General features: G+C 40.0%; 1 long non-coding RNA gene across 1 annotated transcript in view; it reads right to left on the reverse strand.

Moving 5' to 3' along the window:
* Nucleotides 1–20,812, reverse strand: part of LOC142402284 (uncharacterized) — a 57,893-nt gene that overhangs the window by 21,898 nt on the left and 15,183 nt on the right. Inside the window, exon 2 of the long non-coding RNA XR_012773331.1 lies at nt 19,722–19,773. This is a non-coding gene — a long non-coding RNA (uncharacterized LOC142402284). The remainder of the gene's footprint in view (nt 1–19,721; nt 19,774–20,812) is intronic.

The following is a 20,812-nucleotide window of genomic DNA, read 5'->3' on the forward strand; positions in this document are numbered from 1 at the left end:
CATACAAAAAATAAAACTAAATAAAATAAATTGTTGTAGAAAAAGGAAGCTCTGAATTAAAGCAACGCCTTTCAGTGCTCCAGAACAAAAGTTGGACACTTATCACAAGGTAAGGATGAATTAAATCATTCTAAGAATCGATTTTAGATCAAATTGTGACCCCAAAAATCATAATTGGATTGTTTGATACCTAAAGATTCACATCCCTGAACTCCACCGAAGATATCCCGACTTTAAAAAGAGAGTATTTGTCTGAAACTGTATCTTTCTCTGAGAAGCTGACCCTTTGGCTCAATAACAACTGATCACAACCTCTTTGTATATCGTTTAATTTACCCGTCTTAAATTCTTCAGCATCAACATGTGGTGTCACTACAGCTTGCAGACGACCTGACAGAATTTCACCTTGGCTGTTTCGCTGTAAGGCAGAACATATTTTTTTGTTTTACTGAATGTCCTCTCGAGGGTGTGTGCTCTTGTTGGGATAAATGTTTAGCAGTCAGCAGAAATTTAAGCTACCAGACCACAACAGAAGAAATTGGACAAAACAAGTTAAATTGTCTGAACATTTCTATCTATTTGTCACTTAGATAAGCCTTCAGGACAATGATGCAATGGTAGGGTTTTATGTCTCATCAGCTTTCATACACATCATGAAGAAAAACATTTTTATTTCCAGCTGGAATTCTTCCTCTTGCAATCGGGCCTCGAAAACGAGGCTTCTACTTTTTAATCTTCACTAGAACAGAACATCAAAACACGGGCATTGATCTGTGTAAGACTGCTGATTATATCATATTCTAAAAATTGCTAATAATTCAAATTTCTTAACCTATAAAAACTGGATGAAACATTTGTGTACCAAGGTATATTTCACAGAAAGTTACCGCAAAACACCAAAAGCAGGTGACTTCTTCACCAAAATTGCTTTACAAAATAAAACCATGGAATTCCAGACAAGTTTCTCGTCTACTGACAATTCAAAAAGAAAAAAAGAAAAAAATCACAATCCTCTCCTCATTAACTACAAGAAAAATGTTGGCATTCAAGATGCCAGGCACTGCTACTGATTATTTGGCTCCAGCAGTCAAGACAAAATAACCACCCACAGTCCAGCCTGTTTGCATAATTATCTGAATAACGTGCTCAAAAAACTTAGATACGGTAACATCTGTGAAATCCATTTCTGCTGAGAGGCTGTAAAAACTACATATATGTGGAGTGGGATGTATCATAACGACAGGCTCACTAAACATGATCAAAACCCCCAAAAATTTCGGGGCTATAATATTACAGAAGTTATTCTCCTTGATCCCAACTCTGAACTGCATAAAGTCAAAATCATGAAAACAATAACATCAAAGCCATTAGAGTATTTTATATGCTGTTTTTGTCCAAACAGAATTGTTGCTCACTTTAAACCAAAGCCGACATAAATATATTAGATGTGCCCATCTGTCTGCTCGAGAGGCTGATAGAAAAACAAAATCAAATTCACAAAATGATTATGAAAACAAATGGTTGCAGGTAGACGTTACTGCCTGAAGTATAACTCAAATGAAGTTGGAGTACTTTTGAAATGACATGAGATTTACACTAGTTGTGAATGTGCACAATAGAGATTAATGGTGAAACCCAACTTATTAGCTTCTCAGCCACTTGTCTTGTCACGGTTTGCTTCCATCGTGGATTTTATTTAATGTTACCTCTCAACCGAACTTGGCCAAGGTGTATGTTTTCGTGTTGTTTGTGATGTAGGTGCCACACGAAATCAACCCGAAGCAGCACAATGACTGTTTAAAAGCTACACTGTAACATTGCAATCAGACCAGAGAGCAGGATAAAGCACCACTTGAAGACACCAGACAGCAGCTTTATTAATTACTCTACATATTCATTCACACTCATATCTTTTGTCTGGGTGTTTCAGTCCATTTTTATCTCTTTTCCCCCTTTAATCTAACCCATCTCTTGCAGTTGCTTGTCCCTCACTGTTCCCTCCTCTTGCTTCCTCCATCAAATATTCTGCTCACGCACAACTGCGGCACCCTTTCTCCAGTCCTCCCCATTAATCCACACCACAGACATCTTGGCCCACTGTCTCGTCTCTTCATCAGTGTGCACTCAGAAGTCTTAAAGTCTAGGCCATTTCACCAGATAGTGTCTGAACATTTTTCATAGGCCACGAGGCCCACTGGTGAACATGCCTTTCACTGTACAGACAGACCGTACCGTACAACCATAAGCTCCCTCCCACTAAATACCACTCATCAGAAAACATAATGCAGCTTCAGGCAAAGGTCATATCAGGATAAGCCGAGCTCCAAATCTAATGCTCACGTCTGTGTATGTTCAGCCATGCTTAGCATTGAATTGCTCCTTCACAGGAAACAAAACAAACTCAAAGAATAATCTGCAGGTCTGGTCCGGCTGGCCTGTGATATGTGGTCAGCTCTGTCTGCTCTGCAGGCAGTAAAGATGCCGGCTCTGCAAAGTAAAACAATCAAATCATTGATACTCGAGACACTAAAGTTCATCTTGAGCAAAGTTATCGAATTAGTTTGGCTTGACTGCAAACAATTCTGCGACACACACAAAAGAATATCTATTTATCTCACATTTATGAAGCATTTAGCACAATGCTACATATTCTTTTCATTCTCATTAGAACTATTTAAATGTTATATTTGTTCTTCCACTCATATCAGAACTTTAGAAGGTTATTGCAGATATTCTTAAGAATAGGTCATTATTTTATGACAGTAAGTCAAAGTAATCCGTCATGGCGCTCTGTTTCTGTAAGATGTTTCTAGAATGTTAAACGCAATCGCATCGTAGGTGTAACACGAGAAGGAAGAAAACTCTCTAATAACTATAGAAATTACTCCATGTCTATTCATCTGTTGCATCTGTTGGCTAGTACTAATCACTTTAAGAGTGCAGCCAAATGCTCAATATTAACACATCTTCCATGACAGGAGGAGGAGTATGGGGTAAGGAGGGGGATACGGAAAAGCAGAGTTTTCATAGGAAATTAAAGCAACCAATTCCTTCGGACTTGCAAAAGAAGCAGCTCGATGTCGACTTCAAAGAAGGAAACGGGGAGTCCAATTTTTCGTTCAAGCTTTTTCTTCTTGCCTTAAATGCCTACTTTCATCCGGCAGAGTACAGAAACAAACTGGATAGAAACTGTATTTTCAGTTTAGGATCTTAAGTCTGCCCCCTCCATCGTCCTCTTTGCACATAAGAGCTCAAGTTAGTTTTACAGCAGAGCTTAGAAATAGTCCTCATCAACCAACCTCCTCTTTTGCCATTTCTTTCTTTCTTTTGCTCACCCTCCACTCCTGCCGTTTCAGACCCTTATTTCCCTGCCCTCCTTCCCCTCCCTCCCTCCCCTCTCTCTCATTCATTCAGTTTAATTTTGAACTCTGCACTTGCAGACAGGCAAAGAGGGTAGCTCCATGGTTACCTGGCACCAGGCCATCTCATTACACTGCCAATTGATTCTGGTCTGCCGCCATGTCCGCTGCCCACCTCCCCCACCCCCCACACCATCTCTGCACCCCAGACTGTCTGCAGCAAAGGAGATTTCAGAGCACACAGGATGGAGACAAACAGCTACACTTATCTACATCAAACTAAGCACGCATGCATGCACCTCTGCACACAGGAACACAAACAAATGGATCCAATACCCTAAAAATGACAAGAGCGATTTTGTCATATTGCTTACATTTCATTATTGTTCATTGTTCAGGAGGGTTCAAAGGGAAAATTGCCTGATAAAGATGCACATATGCAATTGAAATTAAATGAATCCTAAATAAATCCTAAATAGTTCCAGAACTGTCCAAAGAAAGTTTTCATAATAATCATTCATATGAGATCATCCTAGCTCAAATCGTTTCTCTTTGTATTTCCTTTTCTTCCAGATAAACAGTAACACAGCACTGCTTGGTCTCAAATGCATTGAAGCTTAAACAGGAGTCGCACATCCAGTTTCAGTTAGCCTGAACCAGCCAACAGGATCAATGTGCAGACTGTGACAAAAAGGGGACACGAAGCACCAAGGACATCACCAATAGGTTTGTGAAAGGCAGCCCATCTGATGTTCTCCCTCCATTAGTGAAGTGCACAAAATCGGTTAAATATACCCAACTTCAATGCTTGTGCCAAGTGAGACAAAAATCTATATCACATCTGGAATTGGATGCACCTCCACAACTGCAAACATAATGTGCTTGCAGGCCTGATAGAATAACAATTCAGAATAAGTGATAATGTTTCCTAGAATTTCTCTTTGAATAAGTCTCAGCAGAAGAATTTTGAGCTCTCACCCATCTCAGTTACCCATATATGTCAAGTCTTCACATGATTTTGCGTAGCCCGGGGCCACAGAAGTCAGGATCAACATTTAATGACTCATCTCACCCTATGAGACTTTCAGTGGCTGTAAACAGAAGGATTTCACTGCTCAGACTTCATCTTCCAGAGGTGTGACTCAGACAACTTGCCACTCCTTCTGTCACTGTTGGCAGATGCCAGGGTCATGGCCTCTTGCTCATTGGGGATTTCAGGGGATCAGGAGTCAAAAGGATTGGAAAGCCATTTGAAGATTTCTACTGTGCTTGAATATCGTCATGTTCAAAAGCCATCCGTCTTTTTTGTCCAGTTAAAAGAATAAAAGGCTGACTGAGGTAGCTTTTCTGTTGTGAGGGCAGGTTTTAAAATCTCCTTTGTAGTGACTTTTCCTATTATGAGAAAATAGAAGTGGTTGCTGACATCCCTTAATTTATGCATTGTATCATATTGCGGAGCATTAGCAATGAAAGCCAGCTTATATAGTAATATCCAACTCAATCTTTGCTCATTTGCAATACCCAAGAGCTGCTTATTGTTGTTCTGGCAGCTCCATCAGCTCATCATCCACCTGCACACGCTTCTCATGTATCTTTTTGGCCAGCTCGATGACCTCATCATGTAGTCACTTCATTTTGACTGACTGAGATATGACCCCAATGAGTGGTACAGCATGGTCCTCATTTACAGATTTTGGGTGTAAACACAGCAATATTATTCTACTTGAAAGATAATTCAGCCTGCTTCATGATAGATATTAAACTGTAAACACGATGTAACAAACACTGATGCTAAAGCAGATTCTTTTGTGAATTTGCGTCACTGCACAAACTAGCAGCAACACATTCCCATATTTGTGCATATTGTACCCACAGAAAAGTAGGCAAAATCTAATCAGTACAAATGCACCCAAAACATTTCCAAAGCAAACCCAAATAAAAGGAACAATCTTCATCTTTTTTTGTGGGTTTACACATAATTTGCCATCCAGCCTTGAATTGACTTAACTGTTTTCCTGCAGTGGGAAACTACACAGATACAATGACCCTATTTTTCCTTTTCTTCTAAAACAGCTAAGGTGAGGGGATTTGTCCTCACAAGGTATGTAACTCAAACTTTCATGTGTGTTCTTTCCAAATGCAATCTTTGTACACTTATACACTATTTCCTTTCAGATAACCTGTGTGGGACAACTTTTTACCATTTAATATAACTTTTACAGTGTCAACAAACTGTTGCGTTGGTGGAGTAAGTCACTATGCAAGGAGCAGATACTGATTAAACAAAGGTTAAATAAAAAAGAAATAGTTAACACGAGATTGAAACTCTTCATTTTGAGCCAGTGCAGTGACCTTGAGGATTTCTTTAACAGTTTGGTAACTGCACAGTTTATAGTTGTATAGAAATGAATGGAGGAACTCCAGTAGTGAAGATTTCAAAACGAATAAGGTTTAATGTGCTTTTAAGCAAAAAATGTTAAGCTTGTGCACCCAGTCTTTTTCTTTTATCTCACTCCAAATATTCACATTACCTTCTACCCAAACAGCTTAGGTTGGCATTCACACATTCTGCAGCCATATGGACAATACCATAAGAAATGCTGCCTTTGCAGCTATCTCTGTACGGATGACGAATTGAATCTGTAGACAATAAACCACTGGAAAAAGCATTAGAAATTAAATTTAAACCAAACATCCAGAGTTGTGTCTGCACTTGTGAGTAAATCACCGTCTTCCACTTTAAACCAAACAGTGCATATCACTGCCTTAATGATCAATTTGACCTCAAACCGGACATTGTCTGTCTTTTGTGCATTTCATGGCTCCTGCACACTCACAGCTTGATTCTGCACCTTTGGGACAATGTCATTCATCCATCCATCCATCCCTGAACAGACATGTGCTCCATGAGATAAAATATTTTTGGCGCTGGAAATAAGCACAAAAATATGAACCATCAACATTGTGTTGAAAATACACGCCTGAAACTCTCCTGACTGAACGTTGTTTCTGTGGATAAAGTAGCGAATGAAAGCCCCCCCCGTGGATCTGTACGTCCGTTGTCTATCCATCTGTATCACTGTTCATGCAATCATTCCTTTACTACACTTTTTAACTGAGGGAACTGAAAAAACACCAGTTAAAGACAATTAAATCAACAAGTCATTGACTAACGCGAAATTTTCCCATTATCCAAAAATAATGAGTTGATCGTGTTGGGGAATTATTTCAAAGTGCCATTTCAATACAGAAGCCAGTGTAGTTCTTCATTAAAACAGTTTTGCACCACAGTCATTACTAAAACTTCTCCATAGAAACACAAATGTTTTCATTTCTGCTTAAGAACATCCTACAAAAACAGAACTAATATTAAATATAATTTAACACGAAAAGATGCCAAATGATGACCATACACATCTTTCAAATATACAATGCATCACTGACTTGCCTGAAACTTTCTTTTTAATGCATTCAGTTTATGACGTATACATCCTAATTGTCATACATGATGAGTACATCAATAAGCAATCTGACAGATAACTGTAATATTGTTGTTACTCATAAATATCACCCTGGAGTAAGTTATCAATAAAGAAGTCAGCACAGAGACTGCTCAGTGTGAGTTTCTCTTGAGAAACCAAGGATTAGAGATGGGCCTCCCCATTTTGGGGCCCCTTTCCTGTACATGCACACGGGTTGTTTAAGGACACAGTGAACCAGGCTACCCGATCTAGGGAAGGGGCCAGGCAGGGGGAGCAGTGACGGGACGGCAGAGTGGAATAAACTCACATAGAATTATAAGAGCTCCAGCTGCTGGCTTAATGCAAGAGGGACTAGAGAGGGCAGGAGGAGAGAGAAGATTGGCTCATGTAAGAGAGGGAGGAGCCTGTTCTCCAGGAGGAGAGTATGCAGGATTTATGCCGGCAGTGGAGGGGAAAAAAAGAACAAAGGAGGAAATTAGAGTGGGGTGTGCAAGTTTTCCAATATGACAGTTCCCTAAAATAAAGATACAGTACAGATCAGAGGCTTGCAAACATTTCTCTTGGTATTTGTATCGTTACATTAAGAAAAATTCGAGTAAATTTAGATATGTCTTCCAAGCAAAACGCCAGATTTTAGATCAGAGCTCAGCAGGTTTAAGTCGCTCCATTCTCACTGACAATCCATCACACCTGCACTTTTGGGAGAAAGGAGCTGCTCCCATACAGACATTCTCCACTTGCCCCCCTTTTGCCCCTTCTCCATTTTCTTTGCCCTTGTTACCTTTCTCTCACTCTCCTGCGTTCCTCCCCTTCTGTTGCTCCCCTTACTGTGTGAGTGTGTCTGGGTCCTGCTGGAGAGGCTTTGTCTGTGAACACTGGAGCCCTGACTGGCCCACGGGGGCCCAAACCATGAATACCCACAGTGTGAGAGCCGCTCTTTCACTCTTACACCACTTTCTCTTCTGGAATGCCTGAGCAATGAGGTAAGGAACTCATGCACACACTTCCATGTGCGTGAACGCACACAAGTAAACCGTACAGGGGCACACACGCATTTTCTCACTTTCTCTGCCTTGTGCACACACACCCGCACGCATCCACATATACACCATACTTTACACACAAATTGAGTGAGTCATGCAGTGATGAAAAGCCAGTGTTTTGTGTGTGAACCCTCTCACCCAGGACTAACATCCTGAGAGCCTTTCTCCTCCATCAGTCCCTGCCAAGCTCTCCCTCTAATTAAAGACCATCAGGTCCAATAGCATTGGCCCAGCATCCCCCAGACCATGCCCCTTCCCCAGCCATAGAAGTCCTGAGCAGGGTAGAGTCTATGTGGAATGTGAATGACTGTGGTGATTAACAGCTTCTTGGGATTTCTAATTCCCCACTAAATGCTGTGCCTGCCCGCAAGACTGATGCCAGCTTTGCAGAAGGGCTGGTCTAATAGATGGACTGTTGTCTGTTGACAAGTGATAGTCCTCAGAAAAAATTTCAGGTCTATTCTGAAGCTCAAATACAGTAATCATTCACTTGAATGTGATGGCAATATTATGCTTGAATGGGGCTTTCCATTAATTCTTTGAAGTGTTCTTTTTAGGCCAGAAACTTCTCATTTCTCATTTCCAACATGAAAAGTCTCTGTTTGATAGGATTAATCAACCAACAGATGCACAAGACAATGGGAAAGTCCAAAAAGCTCATTTAGGATCTCGGAGAGAGAATTGTAGTCGGGAATGCGATTTGAAGTCCTTTCTAAACAACTTCCATTTCATGATCAACCCCCTTACATTTTTACACAAGTAAAGGTTATTAAAGATGTGGCCACTTTCACAAAGTCTCAAAAATGACATAAATTGTCACCCTCAGCTGAGAGGAAATTGGTTGGGGTGGTCAGGAACAACCCAGGAACCACAAAGGCTCAGTTCTGCTATTAACTGGAAGCTGCTGGATTACCTGCGCCAGTCTAAACAGTGAGGAAAGTTTTTATCTCCATGGTGTGAGAGGCTGCAGCTCAGGAATCAAGCCCTTATTCCAAAAGTGACACCTTTAAGCTCGACTGAAGTGTACCGCTGACCTTAAGGACAAAGAAATAGCATTATACATTAAAATTGTATGGTCACATGAGATAAAGACTGAGTCTGACTACATTAACAGGCAGCAATATTTTGATTTTGAACCCGCTTAAGATAAAACCACATAAGGAACATTTTCTGATAGCCTTGCCCAATTTATGTCACACGTGGAGTCAGATCAAAATCAGAAGTATTCTGGCCTAAGCTGCTTTGCAAACATGTGTACATCTTTACTTTTTTAACTATTGCATACTACAGGAGTTTCAGCATTTTATGACACATGTTCTTACTTTGGATTCCAGTGAGTGCAAAAGAGGATGTACAGAAAGAAATATGACAGAGAAACCCAAAAAAAACCCACAAGGTTTGAAAGCTATAGGGTTTGGATGGACACAAACAGAGCAAGCATAGGATGAAAAGCATACATTTATAATGTGAATGGTCACGTAATGCTATAATCAGTTTACCATCTCATCTCATAATAAGGCTGATGGGTAAAAAATTGCTGTACATGTATAGCTGTCATAGAAAAGATGTTGGAAGGAGTGAAGTCAACACAGGCGTTGAGTGTTGTCGAGGTAGCATCATGCTGTAGGCCTGTTTCCTGTTTATCTGTTGTAAAGGCCACAAACTTTGGGGAAATATCACCCTCCACAGGTTTGGAGGACATATGTAGAAAGTTCAGGAAGCTGTAATTAAGAGCAAGGAAAGCCACGTGGTTTAGGTGGGTCAAAGTAGACGATGTGTTCGATGCTTAGGAATCTTGTGATCATGCGTGTCACCAACTTCATTTCAGTGATACTGTTGTTTAAGCAGTGCTTGATGGTTAATGACGAAGGACGACATCAGAATTCTGCATTCAGCATTTTCCTCAAATCATCAGATAAACAGTTGAATCTTGGACACAGAGTTGGGTGTTTTAACAGGACAAAATACAAGTTGATAAAGCAGTAATTCAAAGGCACCAAGACAATGGGTCAAATACCTTTGCTAAAGTCTGTCAGGCAAATATTGAATGTGCTACATTAACATTTTTGATCCGATAGGTAATTTTTTCATTTAATGTACAACACTATGTCTGTACCCGAGGTGCTGTGCCTTATTTGTGATATCTACGTGCACCACACTTTACATGCTGTCAGCTCTGTCAGTTATTAAAACATAAACACTTCCACACTTAAAGTGTGCATGCCATTCTAAACACTGCGGTTTGCTCTATTTGGCTCTAATTACTACTGCAGGACGTCAGCAAGCAAAGCAGCCAACAAGCATGTGAGGGAGACAGTATTCCATCAGTGTGTAAAGTTTGCTTGAACTGTGACTGAATACGGATTCATCTGATGAAGTCTTATTTTGGGGGGAATATTTTTGCCATAACTTCATTTGCACTGAATCAACCAGAAAGCTTGTGGGCAACTATGCAATAATAGCAAAACACAGGAAAGAGATTAAGCAAATAGTATTGGCATCAGTAAATGGCATTAAGAAAATAATCTGGATTACAGGTATAAAACTCAAGCAGCTGCCAACTACGCTAAGTGCAGAATCCAGTGAAAATAACCACGAAGCGATAATGCTCCAAATGGTCACTCAATGGTGATCTAAGAAAGGTGAAGGCGAAGGAGGAGCCAGGTGCAGACACAGGCCAGGAGCCAGGAGCCCGGAGGAAGCTTAAATGGTTTATTTATAATAAATGAAAATCACAGCCAATGCTGGAGAAGCAAAAAACTGAACTAGAAAAAACAAACACCGAAGGAAAAATAACAGAAACTGGACTGTGCACAACCAGGAAGCTGAATCAGATAGACGGGGAAACCAATGGGTAAACTGACGCAGGACCTGACAATGACTGGATGACAGCCGACTGGAAGGAGGGAACTGAGACTAGGCTAGGCCAGGCTAACTAAGAGACCAAACAGACTAACCAGAAAACACACAAAAAATACTTAAGTAAGTCGCTTTGGATAAAAGCGTCTGCAAAATGACCGTAATGTAATGTAATGTAAATACATGGATCGTGACAAAAAGTCCAGTTCTCTTTGGTAATGCCATGTAATTTACCTCGAAATGTAAAAACTATGACCCAGCTAAACAGATTTTCCATCCGGTCACAGGTTGCTCTCTAAGTTGCACCTGGCCACGTAGAACCTGAATCATTTCTTATTGTGATGACACACTGCTCATGTTGCTGGCCATTAGATGTATGAATCCAATCTGCAGCATGCCTCCACAAACATTACACAGCAGACACATTATTAGACACCAGCCTCTGTACTGAGGTCATAAATAGTTAAAGTTTCCAAATGCAAAGCTGCTGAGCTGTCAGAAGAAGTGTTTTATTCATTCTGATGAAGGTCTCTGTGTACTACAATACAACAGAGTGTGAACTTAACTACTGACGTGAGATAAACAGTCATTCTTGGTATAGAGTCTTTGTTGACTGGCAGGATTCTTGACCTATTACAGTTGGTTATTATAATTTAGACCCAGACCCCGGGTTGCAAACCTCCCTTCAGAAGCCTGTGGGTGATGTCACAGACACAGCATCCTTGTAGCGTTGACAGTCTGCTGTCACGCCTTTCGCCTCTACGAAGTTACTGTTTTTCATTTTGGACATCACTCTCTGGAAACTGCGTCAGTGAGTCATTTTAACAAACAACTAGTGGAGAACTCTAGTTTGGAAAATGCCAACATTACACAGACATTACTAGACTGTTACACATGTCTGCTGTGGAGGAGGAATAAAAGAACCAAAGATCTGCTTCTATAAGATGGGAGTAATTGCTCAGAATTGGGAAAGACAGTAAACAAATAGCAATTAACTTTTACAACGAGCCATTCCCAGACAATAACAGTGAATCATGACAAACTATCAACAGCCTGTTGTAAATCATCTATATTTTTATGTTCTATTTTTTCATGTTTTAATTTTTGGTTCCTTGAGGTGCAATAAAAGCGTTAATTCCTCAAACCTAGTTAAAGAACAAAGGGGCTGGAACCCAACATGACAATCTCTGTTACATCTCGTGTAAAATGACTGTGGTCGTGTTTGCTGTGTTCCATATGAGACCTAATTTGTAGTAGAAAGCAGAAATAAATTGAATGACACCTGGCCAGCGTGCACACAGTACAGTAAGGGTGTGTACATGAAAAACTGAGTGGAAAAAGGAGTGGAAACTGTATGGAAACTGCTCACAGGTAATTCTCCTAAAAACAAACTTCATAGTGCAAGTCTGTTCACATTATAGATTAAAACTAAATCAAAATATCAGGATTTATTACAGCAAATAGCTTCCACATTCAATTGGTAAAATATATAAGCAGCTACTAAGATAAATATAAATATTAGGGATGAACCGATACCAATACAGATATCGATATGTTCCGATACTACAGAACCGATAACAGTGAGACAGGAGTTTAATTTTCCTGCAATGTGTTTGTGAAAGTTAAAACGTTAAAACAATATAGAGTAGTTTTATACTGATAAAATGCACAAAGTGCAGTTATAATTGGTTTGATTATGCCTAAAGAAAATAAAATGTGTTTAATTGTAAGAACTGTAATGGCATCGATTAGTACTCATATCGATACTCGGTATTGGCAAGTATTAAAAGGTAAGTACTTGTACTCGGTTTAAAACAATGTGGTATCAGTGCATCCCTAATAAATATACATGTGAATATGTTAATACTCAAGCCAACACCTGTGTAGTGTACAGTAGCACATGGACCTGTATAGTTTTCACCTGTCAGACTTGTAAAAGTGGTCAAATAATTTTCTCTGACACTGTTTTTGCCCTCATCGCCCATGATAACCGTAATTCTTGGCTGTCTGACAGCCTTTCCTACCTGTCTCACTCCTGCTGAAGAGTGTCAGGAGAAGCTATGAGCTCATTTTCCTCCACAATGAATATATTTCTTCTGTGGCTCATATCACATTACATGAGTTTTCACAAACTGCTGTAGGTCAACCTGGACAAACAATGCGCTTTTAGGGCTGAATGACTAAAGGAAAAAAATGGCAAATCTTAGGTTACAGACAGCAGATAATACAGCACTTATATACTGTGAACAGATGACTGTGACTACTCCTAGATTATAAAACAACATCACTTCTCAAAGCTGCTCTCGAGCAAATATTCTCTCTTAAATGTAGCAGAATGTCACCTCATTCTTCTACAATAATTCTCCTTCTCACACACAGTTACCACCGCTAAAGGAGCAGAGTTATTATCAATGTTCCCCATCTATAGGTCAGTAGTTCGGATGAATGAGTCAGCACTTTCTGTGCGTCTCTCTAGAGCAACTCCTTTTGTTTCAAAAGCAATGAATTACACAACTTTGTTGGGTGTGTCTTCCCAATACCACGCGAGACATGATTCAGAACAGTGGAAAGTCATTACAAGCACACAAAAGTCATCAATTTCAGTAAACGAGTAAATCAATGGCATTAGGGCGGGGTTTCCTGTACTATTGTCTGCGTTTGTCTGATGACTCAACTGCACTTTCACTTGTTGTGAACAAATGAAAGGAGCTGGTCATTCGGCCGCACTTTCACTACCAAACCTCAGGCTGAATCATGCTCTGAACCACACATGCTCGTTTACGCACACGGACACAAATAATCAGGCACGAATGAAGAGGTCTTCAAAAAGTTTCAAATCAAGGATGAAACACCCTTTTCAATGTCCAAAAGTTCAGGCACCTCCAGGGATTTGAGGACAGGTGATGTAGATTTTATAGCTATATATATTATAGCTATTCACATTATATATTATATATATATTATATTATTAATTATATATTCACAGACTTCTTAAACTGTTTGCAACCAATCAGCAGCCACGAGTCTCTTTAACACAACAGTCCAGCACAATAAAACAATAATGATCACGAAGCAGACCCTGATCTTAAAAAAAGGGCATTTAAGAGGTAAAGTGAAAGTCATACTGAGGTCAGGATGACCAAGAAAACTGGTCATGACGTCGCTAAAAAGCTGGTCCCAACCCCAAACGGTACAAAAATGACCTTCAGAGGAAAATCCTGCTTGTTCACCACATAGTTTATCCTCACAAGTTTGCAAAACAACATCAGAATCAGCCTGATGCTCTAAGTTAAAAGTTGAAATCAAAGGATTCACTTCTCCGTGAGAAAGATATGTTTGTCAAAGATTCATTAGAGAGATCATCTCTTCAAACTGTTAAGCATGAGGGTGAATTGATGATGCTTTGGGCTTGTTTAGCAGACTGTAAACAGCTGGAGAAACAATTCGTTATTGAATAAAAGCAAAATTTAGCACCAGAGATCCTGAACACAGCTCAAAATCAACAGGTGAATGCTGAAGATAGAATTTACCATTTATGGATAGACCTAAAAAGATCAGTTCATACCAGACTGCCAAATAGTCTCACAGGACCAGAAGCTACAGGCTGTGAAACTGATAGGACCAAAGACCAAACCTTTGCTTTAAACTCTTTACCTCCTCTATTTTGTATCTCTAAAAGACAAACCAAGGTTATTCTGATTAAAATTACAAATATATCTTATATAGTAATTACTCAGTTATTCACTCAGAAAGAAAATTTTGACAAGAAGCCAAAACCTCTGCAGACGTCACGCCACTGGACTGGTGATGAGTGTTTGAAAGATCCAATCAAGTCCACTCTGAGCTCAGCCTCGTCAACACTTACCCATACATTAAAACAACAAAACTACAGATCAGCCCGCAAGATGACAGAGTCACTGGACTCAGCTTCATGTTTAACTTTGGGTAGAAGATGCATATTGCTGTTTTATGGGTCTCGTTAAAGCCATAATGTGTAATATTTCACGTTGTCTATTAACAAATTTGAGTCTTATCATTCACAAGTATTACCTCAATCGTTATTAATTACCTCCATCACAAAAGTGCAGTGTTCTTATATTCTTTATATTCAGCATACGAATGTACATAAGAGTGTTACACTCCAATGAATGTCTCCATGTTGCTCCGCCATTTTAAAACTACGGGATTTGTAGAAGGACATGTCATCAGCTTCGCATTTTCCGTTTCCGTTTCAGTGAACATTATACTTTTCACTGTAACAATTTTAGGGTTTTTCACTTTTCAAACAAAATCCATCCATTTTCTATATCTGCTTAATCCAACTGTAGGGTCGCGGGGGGGCTGGAGCATATCCCAGAGGTCATTGGGCGAGAGGCAGGGTACACCGTGGACAGGTCGTCCGTCCATCACAGAGACAAACAACCACACACTCACTCCTAGGGACAATTTAGAGACACCAATTAACCTAACATGCATGTTTTTTTTGGACAGTGGGAGGAAGCCGGAGTACCCGGAGAGAACCCACGCATACACTGGGAAAACATGCAGACTCCACACAGAAAGGCCCCAGCCTGGAGTTGAACCTGGGACCCTCTCGCTGTGAGGCGACGCTGCCAACCTCAAACAAAGTCATATATACTATGTACCACATCACCAAATCAAAGGGGGTGTGAAGGACATTCCCACTCTCACTTCATAAGAATTTGGTTCAACTGCATTCAAAGCAAATTAAAAGGTTATTTACAGTTTTAGCAAATAGTAACGTTCATTATTCTGTCTTCTAGGATCCTATGAAATAAGAAAGGACGTTCAACACGTAACCACTGGACTGTCGTATATTCAAACACAACACTGAGTAGGAGCATGTCTGTCACGACTTGTTAAAGTGTGGAGAAACAGAAACGGGTGAAGTAGATGATATTCCAAAAGTTCAGTTTGTTGAGGACGTGTACACACAAAGACCACGTAGGAAGCGGACAGAAGCAGGTAGGCAGCAGACTCACAGGTGAGCTTAGGCACACGACACAGGCAACTTCCAAATTTACACAAAGATTTATCCAAAAACACACGAGACTGTGGTGGACTATCTGGCAAAGAATGGAAAAGAAGACCAGGTATTTATATACATGGAAGGTAATAGGGAGAAAGCAGAAAAGTGGTGTGTCAGGGCTGCGTAGTATCCCTTCCTCCTGCCGGTAGACAGAAAACCAAGAGAACAAAACACTAAGCGGACCCTGGAGATGCAGCCGTGGCTGTGACAATATCGTTGAGATGTCTCTAAATATTGAACATCTTTATCATCCTCGACACAACCATTGTGAGAAATCACTTTCATCAAGTAGCTTATAGCAAAATTGTGACAAAATGTCACATCTCAAATTAAAGAAATTCATTAAAAACCTGCTTTCTGATCCAGATCCACACACAAAAAACAAGTGTTAACTTTCCACAAGTTTTGTTAAAATTGGGTGATGGGTTTTTGACCTGCTTAGAATTATTTATCACCTTGTTTTTAGAGATAATAACGAAATTAACGAAGAAGAAGTCATAGATTAGCTGTTTAAGAAGATAATTGCGATACTTGCGTGGTCATTAAAACAAATCAAGAGGATTCAGATCCATGCAGAAAGCTTTAAAATCCATAATAACTCATAATACATTTAAAAATGTATGTATTGAATATTGTTTTGTTACAGAATTATTACAGTTCTAACATATAGTCTCCCTGTCTTCCAGTTGGCAGTAATAACCTACATCCATCTAATGATAAGAGAAAAATATCATTAAAACAACAAAATCAACAACGAGCTCTTTAAAGCTAAAGCTTTAAGACAAATGGAAGCTCACAGTAAATATGGATCGATCGCTCGTTACAGGAATAATATGGCAAAGGGAACGGGGACATGACCAGGAAAGTCCAGACTAATAAAGGTCGTCGGCTGACTGGTCACTGATTTCTGGCATGTGTCTGCAGCTGTGGAGGACAGTACCGCCACACTGTGTCAGCTGGCTTTTATTCTGCTGTGACAGACTCGAGGAACATCGAAGCAGCCGACAAGCCACATCCTCGGTTGATTCTCTAAGAATTTTGCGCCTGAGCTGTTTGAGTCACAGTTACGGCAAAGCACTCCTTATATTAGAGGTAAAGAGTGTGTCTTATTCACCTAATGGGGTTCACAATAGCGCTGACGAAACTCTGCTCATCCTTTCCACGCACTGTTTGTGTTATGGTGACCTTGTATGACTGAAGGGTTGTCATCCATATTTATAACGTGAGACAGCTCGTCTGCATTGAGTGGCAGTTCAAGCTGAAATTCAACTGAATGTGTGAATGACAAAATAACCTAAATAATATGTCATTTCGAAGCAGTGAGGTCAGCAGTCCAATTAGACACCATCATCGGGACGAGGTCTGTGAAATGTTACTAATCACGTCCAACTGTATCTTCAAGAATCAAATTTAAAATATGATATCATGGCTTCACCATGAAATGATAATTTTTGCCATTTTGCTGTGAAGCACAGGTCTGCAGACGCCCCTTTCGAATAAATTTTCACTGTATTCGTTCTACTCTATCTCTTTTTTTCTCTTTATTTATACTTCTGCTGTTTTCTTTGCTGCAGTGCTCTGTGATTGGTTGAAAACATGTGTCAAGTCACTTCAGTGCTGCTCGGATAAGAAGTGCAATTGGCTGGTGATCCAGCCCCACTCCACCCTCGCCAACCACACAACTCCCCCGGGCCAAGGCGGAGATGAGTAGGCAAGCAGACGTGTGCATCAGGTGGGGCTGCACTCCTTACACCAAACTGTGGCACTGTGGGTCACCTCAGGTAAAAGAGCACCGGCATGTGGACAGTGGAGCAACTGAATGCTTTCTACGACCCTTAATATGTTTTTGCTCATAAAGTGCAGGGATTAAATCAGGGGCCAACGTAAGACCACATATGTCATGTTTTGTCTCATCAGCTTCATTTTATTTGTAAATACACATCCTTTCCTGCACTGTATCCAGAACTGTCATTAACATATAGCTGATATGATCACGTCGGCAGAGGAATACACCAAGAAACCTTTTTCAAATACTGCAGTACAAATTTTCATTCACAAAGGTGATTTAAATCTTCTTGCGCAGCGTAAATGAAAGCCTTCTTTTAACTCAATATCGACTCGGGCTTCACAGGCACCTGACACTAGAATAGACAATTTAGTATTGAAGGTCTTTTATGAAAGAAAGTCACACTGTGTGCATTGTAACGAAGCCAAAAACCATCCAGACTGTTGTCAGCAAAAAAGTCCAACTAGGTGAGCCTCATTTGCTCCTCTGTGACGGCAGCATCAATGCAGAAAAGTTACTGGACTGGCCTGACTGCAGTCCTGACCTGTACCTGACACACTGGAAAAAATGCCCCTTCAAAAAAAAGTTTAAAAAAAAACAAACAAATCCTAGATATTTTTTGCTTGAAATAAGCAAAAAAAAACTGCCAATGGAACTAGTGAAAATCGGCTTGTCAAGATTTCTTGAAATAAGATGTGATATTTAGGACTTTTGAGATAAAAGTGATCTTGAAATTACCGTAGCTTAAAAACCTCTTCAAATGTCAAAAAAAGCTTGTTTCATGTGACTCAAAACAATTTGTTTGAAAGACTTTTTCACTTAACAAGATATTCAAGATGTATTGTCTTAAAACAAGTCCCCTATACCTTGCTGAAATAGTACTTGTTGTGTCTTATATTAAGTGTAATGACATAATTTAACTAGAAATGGGACAAATATACTTGGTAAGACTTTGATTTTTTCCAGTGCAGATAATATGTGGGTGTTTATCACCCAATAACACCTAAAACTCATCATGGTATCCTCAATAGTACCTTTTAAGTGATGTGAGAATGAATGTCAGCATTACAAAGGGGCAAAACCTTTACTGTCCACATTTTATTTTGGGGGGGTGGGGGGGTGTTAGTGTTGTCAGCTTGAAACAAAAATCCAAATGTATTATGAAATGATGCTGAGTAGACAAGACATGAAATATCTTATGTTGTCTTATGACGAGAAGTTTTGGTGCAATCTGTTGGTTTGCTTAGCTAGGAAATTATTTTTGAATTGGCTCTGTACGTATGAATTGGATTATTTTTTAATTAATTAATTAATTAATCAGATTTCATTGGATTATGATTACCTTGAACTGGACGATATTATTTAAGTGCCTTGAGATGACATTTGTTGTAATTTGGCGCTATATTAAAAAAACTGAATTGAATTGAATTATGTTCACACTGTTTTCAAATAAACATTTAACATGTAATGTAAAAATCCCTTTCTTTTCTATTCGTCTCTTTTCTCATTTTCATCTTCCACGTTGCTGAAAAGCTGCTCATTTGGATTTGAAATGATAGTTACATCCTTCATGTTGACCGTCGGAAAGTAGAAGAACTAGTTAAAAATAGGACAAGAGTCGTATTCATTTTACATTCACACATATAAGTCAGGTCACTGCCTCTCTCAAGTCTGATCCAACCCTCTAAAACTGTACACACACACTAACAAGCTCCAAGCTCTCCTCAGTGCAGCACATCAAAGCTCAGTAGTATCAGCAAAACTGGCTGCTATCGCACATTGACATTAAAAAGGCATCCATGTTGAAAAAAAAAGAGAAGAAAGGAAAGATTCGGGTCATGATCGTGGTGCGAGTCGATTCGAGTTGCCCTCTGCCAAACACCACGGACACAAATAGCAGCATCGCCACTCAGACAAAAGAAAAGCACACAGATGCAAACTCACTCGCATTATGTAGCACTGACGGGAAGTGGCCATCAGAAATCTCTCCCTTTGTTACAGCACACCAAAACTTGACAGAAAAGAACATTATTTCCAACGGTGGTGCTGCTTATACTGTACTGTCTGTCTAGCGCACAGCAGTAGGGTAATTTACACCTGCAGGCCGTCAAGGAAATAAGGCTCTGTGAGCATTCTGCTTACCGGTGGGATATGGCTGGTGCTCTCCATCCACAGCAGAAGTTCTTACATCCGCCTAAGGAAGAAAAACAGAATGATGATCAGATGATATTTAGCAGAGGTAGTTGTCCGGATCGCCAAACGCTGGCTAACAACAAAACTGTTTTATCCTGACTATTTTTCTTCTTATGCTCTAAATGCATCTGTGCTGAGCGAGTCTAATATTCAGATCAGAGCAAGAGGGGCTGTTTTGCAGATTGAGGTCAGGATTTGGCATGGAGTGTTATGTAACCTGGTATATGGGCCAGAATAATAGTATTACATATGAGATTACAGTTCAAATGGGAGTCACGGTGGTAAAAGGCAGGTTGATGCAGACTGCGGCAGAGGCTGTGTTTTTTTTATGCAGTGGCTTTGTGCTCAAAACAGACAAACATGCCCCAGAGAGTTATCATAGCCTTTTTCCTCCTGTCGCCTTTAATTTCTCTTCTCTGCCATCAGTTTATGCTTTCCCCTTTTCTCACTACAGCTCTGCTCTTCTGCTATCATGCATTTCCCTCAATGCCACCAGATAGATAGATAGATAGATAGATAGATAGATAGATAGATAGATAGATAGATAGATAGATAGATAGATAGATAGATAGATAGATAGATGTTATTGCCACTTCTGCTTTTTTCTCCTCTCTTGCTCAAAAAAGGGTGGGATATCCGCAATGGTTACTATGGCACCAGACAGCTCCTCGTTTCCTCAGACAACGGCTATCGTCAGTTGTGTGTGAGCGTGAGTGTGTGTGCGCCCGTTTGTCCATGCACATACTTCCATGTGTACACATCCACATGTCTATTTATGTGCACGAGCAATACATCCATGTGTAAGGCCCCTTGTGTTTACTGGGATGAGTTGCAGCAAAGCAACAATTACCAGTGTGTGGTTCTCCAGTCAGTCATAAAATCCACTTAAGATTCATTTTCCATGATATGTCAGCATCTATAACTCAACTTTATGCCAGGTTTAAATGGGCCTTCCATCAGCTGAGATACTTAATGTATTTATGAGATGTTTGTGGAATTACAGCAGGCATGCAGCAGTTGGAGAGGCAGTGTGAGTGAGG

Source organism: Odontesthes bonariensis, chromosome 16 (assembly GCF_027942865.1).
Source record: "Odontesthes bonariensis isolate fOdoBon6 chromosome 16, fOdoBon6.hap1, whole genome shotgun sequence".
Classification (NCBI taxonomy): Eukaryota; Metazoa; Chordata; class Actinopteri; order Atheriniformes; family Atherinopsidae; genus Odontesthes; species Odontesthes bonariensis.